The sequence below is a fragment of the Glossina fuscipes genome, unplaced genomic scaffold, assembly GCF_014805625.2.
Source record: "Glossina fuscipes isolate IAEA_lab_2018 unplaced genomic scaffold, Yale_Gfus_2 27, whole genome shotgun sequence".
NCBI lineage: Eukaryota > Metazoa > Arthropoda > Insecta > Diptera > Glossinidae > Glossina > Glossina fuscipes.
This window is the reverse complement of record NW_023998422.1, coordinates 10,682,129-10,696,757: the sequence shown is the minus strand read 5'-3', so window position 1 is coordinate 10,696,757 and position 14,629 is coordinate 10,682,129. Positions and strand designations below refer to the sequence as shown.

At 33.2% G+C, this 14,629-nt stretch overlaps 1 protein-coding gene and 1 long non-coding RNA gene across 4 annotated transcripts in view; both read right to left on the bottom strand.

Annotated features, from left to right (window-relative positions):
* The window catches only part of LOC119636063 (protein Wnt-5), a 216,966-nt gene extending 205,775 nt beyond the window's left edge, over positions 1–11,191 (bottom strand). For both annotated transcript variants that reach the window (XM_038031152.1, XM_038031153.1), the window contains exon 1: positions 11,063–11,191. The gene's annotated coding sequence lies outside the window, so the exon portion shown is untranslated. The remainder of the gene's footprint in view (positions 1–11,062) is intronic.
* A 107-nt stretch (positions 11,192–11,298) lies between these two features.
* On the bottom strand, positions 11,299–13,072 carry LOC119635957. 2 transcript variants are annotated; one of them, XR_005247110.1, is made up of 2 exons: positions 12,768–13,072; positions 11,299–11,378 (listed from the first exon to the last, which is right to left on the bottom strand). It is a non-coding gene; the product is annotated as an uncharacterized LOC119635957 (long non-coding RNA). The 2 variants fall into 2 exon arrangements; XR_005247111.1 differs by having other exon boundaries at positions 11,312–11,378; positions 12,621–13,072.
* Between the last annotated feature and the right edge of the window lie 1,557 nt (positions 13,073–14,629).

The window sequence follows — 14,629 nt, the reverse complement described above, 5'->3', positions numbered from 1 at the left end:
GTCAAAGAGCATACTTTTGTTCAATCCCAATGGCTATCTTCCTTGCACAAAAGTATTTCTCGGTTCCGACAGAATCGCTCAGCAAAAGGGTATACTTTTGTTCCATCCCAATGGCTATCTTCCTTGCACTAAAGTATTTCTCGGTCTCGATTAGGTTAGGTAGGTATTTAGCTCTTGCTATTCCTTACCATGTACTGCTTGTGACGCGACAAGAAGATGCTGCTATAACTTAAAGTCACTTGTGGAAAATCTAATGCGAATTTCTAAATATCGCATGCGAACGTATGCAATAAACTTAGTATACCGTCATGTTTTTGTAACTATTATGAAAATTTCATTTTACATTTGCATTTTGTATTCGCAATTAATTTAATTACATTTCATCAAGCTAAAGGAAGGAACGGACGAATAAAGAGATTTTATAGTGAGAGCTACGGTATTTCAAATACAAATCCTTTCAACTTCGTTATTGTTGACTGTTATCGTTGTATTTTCTTTGAGCATCATTTGTTTTCGTTTTCCTTTTTCTTCTCTTTTTTTCTCTTTCTCTCTCTCTCTCTCTTTCAGTTTTTATACCTTTTGAACGTACCTACTTTTCTATAATACCATCTAATCCTGGAGCCTAAATTAACAATCAACATTATTTTGTCACCTGTCAGCTAGAATCCATTCATTCACTACGCATAGTATAGTTTTTGTAGAAAGGTTCGTTCATTTCGTTCTACGTTCACTCTTTGAATTGAGTTGAGTACGTGTTAGTGTTTTTGGTGTTGCTGTTGTTGGTGTCTCGTTGGTCTCGTTTTTATTATTGTTGTTGCTCTTGTTGCCGTTGCTATCACTTATATTGCTGTTGTTCTTGTTGTTGAATAGCACGATATACACTCAACCGGGGGCACACAATATAGCCGGCTTAACACTACAAACCGTTCTCTATGGTTATGTTGCAACAGCAAGAGTGGCATCAACAAAACATAACCATTGCGACTTTACAATTATTTACTGTTATAGTATCTGGCTGAAGTTGCAGCTTATAAATGTATGCACATAGCATGTAAAAATATGTGAGGTAGTCTGAAAAATATTGAGCCCAATAATAGGCAAATCATGTGTTTACCTAGATAAGTGTTTGTAAGAAGATCGATATATTTTAGGCCTACAAATATATATGAACACACGCACATATAAATTCATATATATATATATATATATACATATAACATCGATGAAGCTGGCAATATTGTACAAGTTCGCATTCACTCACCCTGTGATTGCTTTTTTGTTCCTCTATCTCTTCCTTTCATTTCTTTTTTCCTCTCTTTTTAACTTTTCTTTAGTCAATTATTAAATCAGTTTGTCTCGGTGCGAATGGATGCCAGTAATACATATATCATAACATCTAAAGTTTTCGTGTGTGTGTAGAAACGCTTGTTAGCAATTTCGTTTTCCAAAACACATGTACACGCACATCTATTTGTGTACCTTATCTATCTACATATTCATTCAACCATTCATTCATTCATTCATTCATTCATTATTTCTTCATCCAGTTACTTCCAACTTTAATTAAATTAACAAGATTTTACATTAAAGCATTCATACTACAAGGATAAGAAATGAGTAAAAAAATTAAATCGTTTTCATATTCATGTATACAGTTATTTCATTTTATATATGCATACATATATATATGTATATAATATATGCATTTATTACATTAATTTAATTTGATTTGACTTGTTATGGGTACACTATTAAAATTAGATCAGTTTATCTGTACGCATCAGCCTATTTATTCAAAGGTTATAATAGACGAATACAGTTATTATAAACATAGGCATTTAGCAGTCACGAATTATTCTTAGCATTCAATTAGTTCAGTACATATCAGCAAAGAGATGTCTAAGAAAGATATATTAAATCGAGTGGCAAGAGCCATTAAGGACTGGTTTTCATTTATACACCGAATTAGATAAACAATAAAGACGCACGCTTGATATGAGGTAGATTGAGTTTAAGGTCTTGAGAATCCTAGCAAACAAGTACAAACTAATATTTCCTAAGCTAAAGTGAAATCTAATGTGACTGCATAACTTTTATATAGACCCAATTCTTTTTTTACACGGTCTTTATTTGGAGGTTTTCACCTTGTACGGTTGTGCGATCGGGCAACGCATACCCAAATTTATCACAAATATTTTTTTTGCACGACCGTCTAAGAAACGTATCTACCGTGCAAAAAAAAAATAAAACAAGCAAAACAATTATATTCGGTTGTGATTGAATCTTTTACACCCATCGCCGATCGTATCCTAAATGAACTAAACACAAAGGAGAAAAGTAAATTTACTCCTGACTATTACATTGTAAACACGACGCCACCGCTGATTTTTGCGAGTGGGTTGAAAGATTTAAAAACCTATTTTACAACTGATCCCCTTTACCGCTACTGTTTTTAGAGTGTACTATTAAATTATCAATATGTTTTATGCGACAAAAGTTGTATGGTTGTGTAGTATAGTATGTAATCAGTAGATATAATATTAAATTTATTTCGAAGAATGTTTTATAAAACTTTTTAAACTTAAGACAAGAGAGTTAAAACATTCCGCAAGTGTATGCAATACTATACAAATCGTAAAAGATATTTTATTTTTATACCCTACACCCATAGGGTATATTAAGTTTGTGCGGATGTACACAACATCTAGGAAGACTTGAAATGGAGCCACCTTTCATTGTACGGGTCGAACAGGTTTGTCGGCCGGTCCTTCTGGGTTTTTATGTTCAACCTACAGGTCGCAAATTTTTCAAACGTTTCGATGGAAGTTCACACAACGCCATGTTTTGACCCAAGAATGAATACTATCGAGAATGGTTCGGATCGGACTACTCTTCCGATCATTTTCCATATAATGCCTTACTTTCAAACGTGGTTTTATAAATAGCTGTTAAGTGAAGTATATTAAGTGAAGTGGACACCGTGACCCTCTATAACGTTTTTATTGTTTTTGTATACTTTTCGAAGATCAAGCAACAATTTGCCTTTCAACTCTATATATCCTTTAGGCAGGTCTCGAGAGAGTAAAACTAGCAAATTAGTTAACTTACTCTATATATTCATTCCCTTAAGTGAGTGAACAAAAATAAAAATTCTTCTAATTTCTTTGCAGACATGTGAAACCTGAGCTGAGCATTTTGAACTTGCCTTTCAGGATTATTAGGATATAAACTGCAACTTTTATAGCTGTCAAAGAAATCGAAGATTCCTCTTCTACTGTGAGGCCTTCGAACGTCGAAGATCGAACATCCCTCATCTAATGCGATCAAGCATTCCTCATCTACACGATGAGCTGTTGAACGGTTGATGTCAGCATGTCTATATATGTATCTGTATCGTCTACGCTACTTATTAGGGTTCTCTGAATAGTTCGAAGATTAAAAGCAGGTTCTTGAAACTTGAACAACTAGTTTGACGGATAAACATGCATCTAATTTGGTGGCTCCGTTTCCCAACTGCCTATGGATTAGCCCTACAGTTAATAAATTCCCTAACTATATTCGATATCGTTCCAAACCTAACGTTACGGAGCAAGGTTTTGATGTTAGAATTGGTTATATTTCTCATATTTTTATCGAACTTAATTCAACGATTGACATTAAAAGGGACCCAAGACGAACGTACAGAGGGACCTGATTAACTCAAGTCGAAATCTCACTTGGATCTAGAGTAGATATATGCATAAAACGAACAACGTACCGAACGTACGCATATTGCATACTTTTGGGGAAACGAGAATACGCTGTCATTATGTAATAGCACATGCTTACGAACAAATACAATTGAGCGTAAATCTAACAGATGGTTTTCATATGCATTCGATTACCATCAACACGGTCAATAGTAATCAAAAACAATTGGACGCTTTTCCTATAAAAGCTAAATGATATCGATTTAATTTTTTAGTATATTTCCAACTTTTGCATATATAGAATCATAAAGTAATTTATGAAAGGAAATGCTTAGCCTAATTTTAAAAATTTATATTGTTAATTTTATAATAATACTTGGAGTATATTCGCGCTTTCGAAACCGACCCTTTGGTATGTAATAATGTCTTAAAATTGTGATAAATGTGTTCCTAAAGGGATCTTTTTTTGGTTTTTTCATTTTAAGATTGTGAACATAATAAAATATATTTGGACTGTGGGCCCAGTTGTCCGCCTACTTGTGCTAATATTACAAGAAAACGGTGTCCGCCAGGATGTGTGCCAGGCTGTGTTTGCAGGGGACATCTTTTTTTGGACAAACGCAACAAATGCGTTACATTTAGCCAATGCCAACGACAAAATTTAACTTCGACGCAATTAATACAATTACATTAATATTTGATTTATTTCAATCTTAAGCTTCTTAATGAAATATATTCCCCGTATTTGAGCGAAATCATAATCGCGCCAACGCAATTCATGTCTAAAATTTGAAAAGGTTAAGGTAAAGTAACTTTGTTATTTTATTTTTCACAATCAAAAGTGCCCGTCAAGTTCAGGATAAGAAATTTCGTTTTGTTTATCAAGTATGAACGATGCCTTCGTATCAATTCGCATCAGCTTTAAAAAGCTTTATAAATAAACAAATCCAATCACAAACCCAAAAGTTCATGCAGCCCGTTAAGTTTAGTTTTATATTCTCCCTTTTTAAACTAAAGAGCGGACCGGTTAGACGATCATTATTTTAAAATTTCTTCTTTCCGGTCAGAGATATACCATTTTGCTTTAATTCTTCTAAGTGGAATGTAAGAACAAGTGAAGCCACTATAGCTCTCCCACCACTATAGGTCCACCCATCGCTTTATACAGTAATGGATGTAAGCATTTTTCAAAATAAAGTATTATATAGGAAGAAATAGAAAAAGTGATCCGATCCAAATCATTTTCAGTAGCGTTCGTCCTTGGACCAAAACGTGTCGGTGTACCATATTTCATAAAAATATCTCAAACATTACGAATCGTAGATTGCATACAAGAAAACGAGACAGACGGATCGACAAGTTTGAATCGATTAAGAAAATCATTCTTAATAAGAAAAGGCGGATCTGTCGCACCGTACATAAAAATCTAGACTTACAGGCCGATAGGCTTGGATCGATTCAATGGCAATGAATCAAACGGTATAATAAAAGATGGGTCCATCTGATGTCCTTCTGGCTGTTGCATACATCTGCATAAATGTAGTATATCCATGTAGAGCATAAAAACACGTTGCGATAAAAAATTGAACGAATTGAAAGCAAATTATTAATAAATTATTTCAATATATATATATATTTCCTTCTTTTACTTTGCACTCTTATGAAAATGACTGAGTAATAAATTACTAAGAATAAGTACAAATATTGTAGTGGAACAGGTTCATCATTAAATATCCTACAGCAATTCGCTTAATGTACTTAGTCATGTAACGTCTTTGTAAAATATTCCAATTGATCGAAGAAGTGATGTGATCCGTACCATTTTCAATAGCCCGCATTGTGGGGGCAAAACTGCTCGGTGTGTACCAAATTTCATCAATATATCTAAAAAATTTCGATCTGTAGGTAGACCACAAAAAGCAAGATAAACAGGTGGGACAGACGGACAGACAAGCTCAGATCGACTCGGAAAATGAGGATGATTCATCTCAAGTCCTTCTGAATACCACATACATCGGCATAAACTTATTTTTCTTGTACCACACAAGTGGTGCAGGGCTTAAAAAAATTTAGTATTCTTATGGGTCTATCCTTGCTCCCTGTTGCTGCTTCCTACTAAATTCGATAAAATCATTGGGATTATATTTTCTTTGACCTTTTAAAAACACTCCCTTTATACCCCTGCACTTTACTCTGTTATTATGGGAAAAAGAGACAAAATGATGAGTGACCTGCTAAGGAGCAGATCACAAATACACCAAGTTTTATGCTTAAACGTTAGAATAAAACAAAAATGACAAATAAGATAACAAGACCAGTGATCTGCAAGTGCTTGTGCTTGCAATAAACGACTTAGCGTGGAGTAGCTCCCATCAAAAGTAATTGTAAAAGACTTTGGCACTTTTAATGGTAAAAATATACATTTCTTGCCGAGATGCTTTTAATTTGATTAAATGTAAAGTAAACGTCTCTCACGTCATGAGTACGAAAGCGAAAGTGTATGCACATGATTTAAGCATGAATAAAATTTTAAATCTGATTGTCGATCTGGGACTTTTATTAAAAAGAGATTATATTGAAAGTTTAAGCAAAGCCTTTCATTTTAAAGAGGTTTTCAATTCAACTTTAACTCTCTCTCTCTCTCAACTTTATTCTATTCGAATATACACACACATATATTCACACTCACATTCATTTAAAAAACAAACTCCTAGCAGATGGAACACTTTCCACAAAGGTAAGAATAACTTCTCCATATCCTGCGAAAAGAGATATGAAGGCAAATTTTGCGCACATATTTACTATAAATCTTTGTATAAACGTAATTCATTGTATGAAGAAAGTTGTTTAATAAAAATTATTATTAACTATACGTAAAAAACGATTGGGTAGCAAAACCAACCCCGTTTTAATGAATTTATAAAGTAATAGACGCCTGCAACGAACGAATAATTCTTTACTGAAATCTATTTTTATTACTACACTAACCTTAAGGAGAAATACTTTCTTAGACAAAATACCCAAACATTGAAAAAATACTTTGAAAATCTTTTAATCTAAATGGGATTTAAAAAGATGTGCAATTTTTTTTTATTAGACTTAATCTCAGGTATTTAGATACTCAAACTGATAACATCTGGTTGCTGTTCATTATACTTTACAATGGCAAAACTTTTTGGAAAAGGATCATCAGGATGCTGCCGTTAGCGGAATTGCACATAAACATATACAATTTAAAAGTATGAACAAATTTCTATTAAATATTTTTGCTGTCAGCTGAAATTCTTATCATGATGGAAATATTTCAGTATCTTTCGCGTTTTTGAGTAAAGCATAACGCGAAAGGTATGCTCTTACTTCGACAACGCAATGCAATATAATTATGATGGATGACAACGAAGTGTGTAAAATTGAATGAAAAATCGATTGTTGAAAAGTCGATTGTTCCCAAAGCGCCCCAAGATTTTAGAGACCATCTAGCGATGGCTTCATTAAGCAACAAATTGAGTCGAATTGGGATTATGATGCTGCTGCACAATGCTCAATCCGGTTTCGTTCTCACCGAACTTATCAAGGAGAATCTTGACAAAGGGGATATTTCTACTCTTCTTGTTTATCTTGACAGAGTCGCACATACAAAACTTATAAATAAAGTGTGTAATAAAATTAATTTCTCTGGTTGCGCTAATGTTGTTACAACTACGAACAATTTGCTTTAGTAGATCATCTCAGTTCTTCTCTTGCTGACATCGGTGTCTAGCGGACAGCCACTGTTCATTTGGGTCTATTTGGGTGAACGATTTTTCCGAGGTATTAGGTAAGAGATTGTAGATTGTCTATGCACACCTCATATCCATGCTTGTTAGCTGCAATTGAAATAATATTTACACGTTCGAAACTGAGATTAACGATTCCTTACCATGTATCATTTCTTGAATGGTGGAAAATATGCTTTGTTCGACACAAGTAAGTATAAAGCTATACTTTTTAAATCTTCTCGCGCAGGTTCCTTCAATTTGTGTATTAGATTAAGTGCGCATGCTATTGAGTTGATGGATTCTATGTCATGTCTGGGGGTAATTCTAGACCGCCAACGCCGGACTTGGACAGTATTGCTGCTAAGAAAGGTCTCACGCTACGGAAATTGTGTAATCTAAACTTTCGCTTGCCGGTTCAAGTTAAATATACAATTGCGGACCTTCTTCTTATATCGCTTGTTAATCTATGTATCTATGTATTGAAGTTATCTCCAGCTATCCGCCTTTCAATCCGGATAGATTTAAACTGATTGTCAACCGCATTATACCTAAATGTAAGACTAAATGTAAGACTCAGAAACCACATTTCTTCTTCTGTTCAGTCTTTTTTTAAATTCGCTTTCTATGACTACTTAAAATTTAGGCTGTTAATCTATCTCTATCTTATTTTTAAGTAACAAGGGCCCGTTTCTAGATCGAGTAGGAATCCTTTTATGTCAATTTCACATATATTGAACTATTTGGCTGAACGTTGATTTTTTGTCCGATCGGCTCGATAGTGCAATGCCTTGCCGTTGACTTTGATATCCTTTACTTTTACTCTTTAAATGCTTTTAAGAAAAAATTGGCCCCATTCTTAAACACATAAATTCGTCCGATACGGCCAATTGGTAATGATGATTATAAAGGTTAGCGAGAGAGGAAGATAATTATTTGATTATTCTTTACTTCTTTCTAGGCATATTATTTACACTAACGTAAAGCCAATAGCCTTAGATGCTAATGCTTAAGACTTTAATGTTGGAATTTATTTCTCGGTCTATATTAATAATAATAACGGTAATACACTAACAACGTATACAATAATTCTTGATTTTAGGGTAAGATTCCAGAGTGTCGTGGAATGCTTAACTTTTCCAAAAGCAAAAACCTTAGGTTTATTTAATTTTAGTGACCTTCGGAATTGAAATTTTTGCCGCTTTCGTCTACGTAAGAAGGTAGCAATGATTTTGTATTTCTTAATAATACATCCCTCCCGAGCAACTATTCAATCTATCCAATGTAAGTTTATGAAAATAGTTGAAAGCATTATTCCTTTAAAGCAACTTGAGTATGCTCCTTGTTGTTGTGCATTACCAAAATAAGAAAAAAAAAAATAAAAAAAAAAAAAAGCTTATATCTTTAAGTAAAAAAAGTTGTAAAGTTGTTATGCTTCTAAGAAAAAAAAAAAAAAAAATTAGGAAAATAAATTCTTTTCACATATACCATCGTTACAGTAAAAGGGAATTGTCGATAGATGAGCTTAACGGCGCCTACCGCTGGTAATATTACCCCAAGAAATCATATTGCAGCGCCTTTTGAAAGATGACACTCCATAGAAGATTAAAAACAAAAAAGTAGCTCCAACCAGTTCAGATATCTAATTCTGCTCCCAATTCCAGTACACCGTCCGAGTGCCAACGTTAGAAATGTTCTGTTCTCCACTACTTGCAGTTTTTCGCCCAGAAATCTAAGAAGTATCGTAATAGCTTAAGGCGCTGCAGTAACTTATAGTATTACGAAAATCAACTTCCGAATAACTCTTCAATACAGAACAACGAAGCGTAACTGCCGATCAAAAACAGCCATCAACGGTCCGATATGTATGCGACTATAATTAATCCCACCACTTCTTAATAAAGGCCATAAGAGTATCGGTCGAAATTTTATAAGAACTCCATCTACTCTTTCTAAAGCCGCGGACGATTTTATCTGATTTTATACAACCTAACAAGGACAGCCAGTTATACTTTTGCGGGACAATGTGTTCGAATAATTTATACGAAGCAATGGGTTTTTTTATTACATGCGCATATGGATAAAAAAATGGGTGCGAACTGTATTTTTCAGTTCTATGAAATTCACAGAAATTATTAAAGACCATACAACGTAGATTGTGAGAGTAAATCGGATTTCTTGGGAAGTAAATGCAATATAAATTAATTTTTATTATGACATTAGATCGGTCGAGCACAACTTTCTAACGAAGAACTGGTTCATCAGCTCTGAACCCAGGGAAAACATACAAATTTATTGCCGCATCACTAAGTCGATCACAAAAGTTCGTATTGAGGAACGCGGAGTACTTAAAAAATCTGCTCCTGCTTCCGATAATGCTAATTTAGCAAAGCAGTAATCCTTTCAAGTCGTGTAGAGCAATTTCCAATGAAATTGGGATCATCCCGAACTATTTGTCGAATCTACTACGAAGATTAGCTCGGAAAGACCCTTTGTTCAGAAAAGTTAATTTGGAGAAGGGGAAGGACTTTGTTTTAATCCATATTATAATTGATGCGGACGTGGAAGGAGAAAAAGTGACGAAATATATTTTGGAATGGTAAAACAAAAATAAGTACCTCGATCAAAGGGGAAAGAATTCCACATTAGATTTATAAAAGGAACAGTCAAGCATGGCAGAGGAAAACTTATGGTTTACGACTGCTTTTCGTGGAAGAGTATCGGTCCGATATATCTCAGAGGAAACGCTATGTAAGTCAGTGGTATTCAAATTTCAGCATGATAATGATCCGAGACATTCGCCCAATTTGATGAAAGCCCTGTTCCGGGAACACACCTTGCATATAACTAAACGACCAAGTCAGTCTCCCGATCTCAATATTATTGAGAACCCTTGGCGAGAGCCAAGACGTCAAATTTCGAAGCTTTGCTTTAGAAACGAATAGGTTTTGTGGAAAAATGTTTAGAGAGTACAAACTTGCCATAGATTAATTTCATCCATTGCCTAGAAGAATCGAAGCACTCCTTAAGAACAATGGTGGTGATGCGAGCTATTGATTACCTAAATCAATTTCTATAAAAATCATTATGACTCTTAAGTAAAAAGTTAACAAACGCAATAGCGTTAGAGACATGTGACATCTTTAAAGTGAACTTCTTTCAAGTTCTTGCTTATACAACCATTCTCAAGTACGGAAATGCTCCTACTTTATAAATAAAAGACGAATAATGTAAAATGGAGTAAAAGGAAAACGGAAAAGTATACCTTCCATCAACATAAAACAACGTGCAATTACTTTTCCGTCCACATATCCGCTTACATCATTGCACTTTTGTGCAAAGTCCTAGAAAAGAAAAAAAACCTAAAGGAAAATTTCTACTCAGTGAAAACTCATATGAGTGAGAGTGATTTGTCTTGATACGAAAAACGATGCGAAAAAACTGTGAAAATTTATTGTTGTTCTAATTACTTGTAAATTTTTGGGAATTGTCGGAACTACACCTGCGTGTGTGTGTGTGCGTGTATGTGTATATAAAAGAAGTTTTTCATTTTCTTCAAGTCTGTTAAAAAGTTTAATTGCTTGCAAACAAATAGTTAAGTGAGGAAGAATACGTTACCTTTCTAAATACAATTAACCCACAGTTGTAATGCAAGCAATTGCGATCGCAATATGCAGTATCATCGTCTTGTTTGATGTTAATGTGTTGTCGTTATCGTTGTTCTTGTTATTATTTTTTTTTTTATTTTTCTTATTATTATTTTTAATGCTTTGTTTTTTTTTTTTTTTTTTGTTATTGCTGCTATTATTCCGCTTGTTCTTATTTATTTACACTTTTATTTATTTATTTATTTATTTTTTTTTGTTATTTATGACGGAACATACAAACATGCTTTGGGTTACCGAGTTTAACCGCGTGCACGGAGTTTAAATCACTTTTAATTAATATAATAATAAAGAGAAGAAGAAGAAGTAAAGAGGAACGAGAGGAACAAAAATATAGTCTTACATATATATATATATATGCAATATATATATGCGATAAATATATGATAAACCGTTTAAGATGTCTACGCGAAACCGAGAACGAACCAAAAAAGACTGAAATGAATTAATGGGAAAACTGGAAGAATATTTATTTATAAACGAAAGGCTAAAAACATGCCTTACACAGCAATATTAACAATAATAAATATATTGTGATGGCATGTTGCAATATAATTTGTGGTTGTCATAGCAGTTAAGTAAAGTACGTAAATGAAAAGAAGCAGAGAAGCAGCAATAGCTTTCTGGTAACAATATCGTAAGAAAAATATTGAAAGAGTGTTATTTCTTTTGAAAGGATTAGTACTACGGATCGTCGTCGTCGTCGTCGTCGTCGTCGTCACTGATAGTAGTCCTGATAATGATGTTCTTTCAAGGTAAACTTTAAAAGCGATTTTCTTTTCTCTATTTATATATTTTTATATTTATATTTAAAATTATTTTCATTAATAACGTATTTGCTCAGCAGATGCATAAGCTTAAAGTTTACTTTAGCTTCTTTTGAAATTCTTCTTACATGTTTACGTTTTGAGTTAATCCTTAAGCTAATTACTTTGAAAGAATTACATAAAGTTTGGCGTTGTCTGCGCGTCTGTCAATTAAAGCGTCGAAACGTGTAAACTCTTCCCTATTTCAATATGCGTGCAATAATATGCATGAACTTGATTGCAGTGCAATAATAATAATGTTCCCGCTAAAGTTTTTCGTTTTCAGTTCTCTGCTCAGTTGTGTGTGTACACGTTACATTTTAATCCTTTTATGGCTCTACGAATCTTTAAATAAAAAACGCCGAATGTGTTGTGCTTTTTTTGTTTTTTCACTTAAACAAATTTCAGCTTAACTTAAGGGTGGTCCGGCTTTTTTTTTTTTTTTTTTGAAAATGAGAAAAAAATGAAAAAAAAAAGAAAAAGCGCACGTGTGCTTTCAAGTCTGCCCTTGGTTAAGGGCGGCAAATCCTATTTGTCTGTCTGTCTGTCTGTCTGTCTGTTAGATTGCAATTGTCCTTAATATCCTTTATTTGTTGATGATATGTAAATTTTCACTAACGCATACAAAAAACAAAAAAAAAAACCGAGAAAAGTTCGTTTGATTTTTTAAAACATACACACTCTTATTAATCTATGAATGCAAACTTTATCGAATTTCTCAGTTACGTATATAAAGCGGCAGATACTTAGATTACAAACACTCGCTAATGTTCACTGACAACAACGCTACGCAAGATAAATAGTATGCACGATTGTCTGGTTGTATGGACGCAATGAGCCGCAAAAACTTACCAAAAACTATTCGCAAATTTATTTATTTTCCCGAGATAAAATTAACTTAATTCGCAACCGTTTTCATGTTACAAAGAACTTTTATTAATCACATTTTTTCCAAATATATTTTCATTATTTTTTTCTTTAAATATTTCATATTTCCGTAATGTGTTTTGCTAATGCAATTGAATTCAATTCAATTCAATTCAATTCAATTCAATTTCTTGCCGAATTTCACGGTTGTAAGCATTTCTTTTTTTTCGTTCATTCCCGATTCATTCCGTTTTGTCCGCTCAAACACCACTCATTTGCTCTGTTTACAAACAACTGGAAAATACTGAAAATACTTGTTTCACATGTGCCCAAGTCTTCTTCTTCTTCTTCTTGTTACTGATGTTGTTGCTGTGCCTTTTTTTCTTCTTTTTTTTTTTTTTTTTAAATAATTTTGCTTGCTTATACGTCGTGTACGTTGTGGTAGTGATGGTTTTCGTGATGGTGAATTTCTACACGCACAATACTATGTGTTTGAATCAGAGATAACTAAATAAGAAGATGTGCTAACATTTTATTCAAAAATTACATCTAGAACTGTTTCAAAGACTTGTGCTGATTCCGTTGTTTAGTATTGAGCAAAGTGAAAGACTAAAGTAACGGAACGAGACTAGAGTATAACGAAAAAAGTGAAATTAGTTGCGGTTTGGTATTGCGAGGGTTTTGTTTTTATTTTTTAGATGCGTTCTTCAAAAAAACTTGCAAAAAAGATCATGCACAAAAATACATACAACATATGGGAAATTTGGTGATATGTTGCACAACTTTAAGAATTTGTGTTAGGTGAACTTTAATTATTTTCTCAAAAAACCATGTAAAAATTTAATAATGAATTGGATTTCATTAGAAAAAAATATTAAAATTAGTGTACAGTGAAACTTCGTTGCAACATATAAAAGAATTTACCTTGAGATTAGGATAAAAATCTATTATGGAATCGTGTAAAAAGGACCGTGTAAAAAAGAAGTTGGGTGTCTCATTGGACAAAAAGCAACAGTAATGGTGCTGTTAATAGACAGCCCTTTGACTGCTCGCTCTATCATTTTCCTTATAATATTTTATAAAGATATTTGAAGAAATTTTGTACTTTTTATACTACTTATTACTTATATATTTAGTCCAATTCTCCCTATACATTTTCTTCAAATTTCGGTATCCCACATGAATTTTTCACGGACCTATACTTATTGATTTTACAAGACTAAGGTTCCCTAAAATATATTTCAATATGTCTAACAATATTTTCACTAAAATTTGTTGAAGAACACCAACGTTTCGCTTTTGCATTTACATATTTTTGTCAAATAGTTGAATAATAAATATTTCGTATGTGATTACCGCCCTTATTCGCTACTCATGTACCGTTTGGGTTTTTTCGCATATATGCACTTATAGGTACACCACAGCGCGTATTCATTTAAAAAAACACAGAAATCTATATGCCTTTGTTTTGTAAAAGGGTTAATAGAGTTTTTGGCTATCCAAAATTTGAGAATGAAAAATCAAGCACTCAAATGGGTACTAATTAATAGCGTCATTATTGTTATTACGTAACAGAAATAGGAAAAGTTACTGAGCTAATTCAAACTCTAATTTTGGACAAAATGTTGGGATATCTTATGATTAAGTTGCTTCTGGTTTGAATGCATATTATGATGGTCTCGTGCATCTCTGGTCGTTTAAAATTGTCTTTGTAGTCGTATTCATTTCTATTAGACGTGGTGAGTTCTGACTAAGTTGTGTTTGTTGTTCGTTTCATACTGTCTGTGCATACCTGAAGCCTTTTTATCAAAACGTTTAAGTTTTTCATTTTTATTATTAATATTATC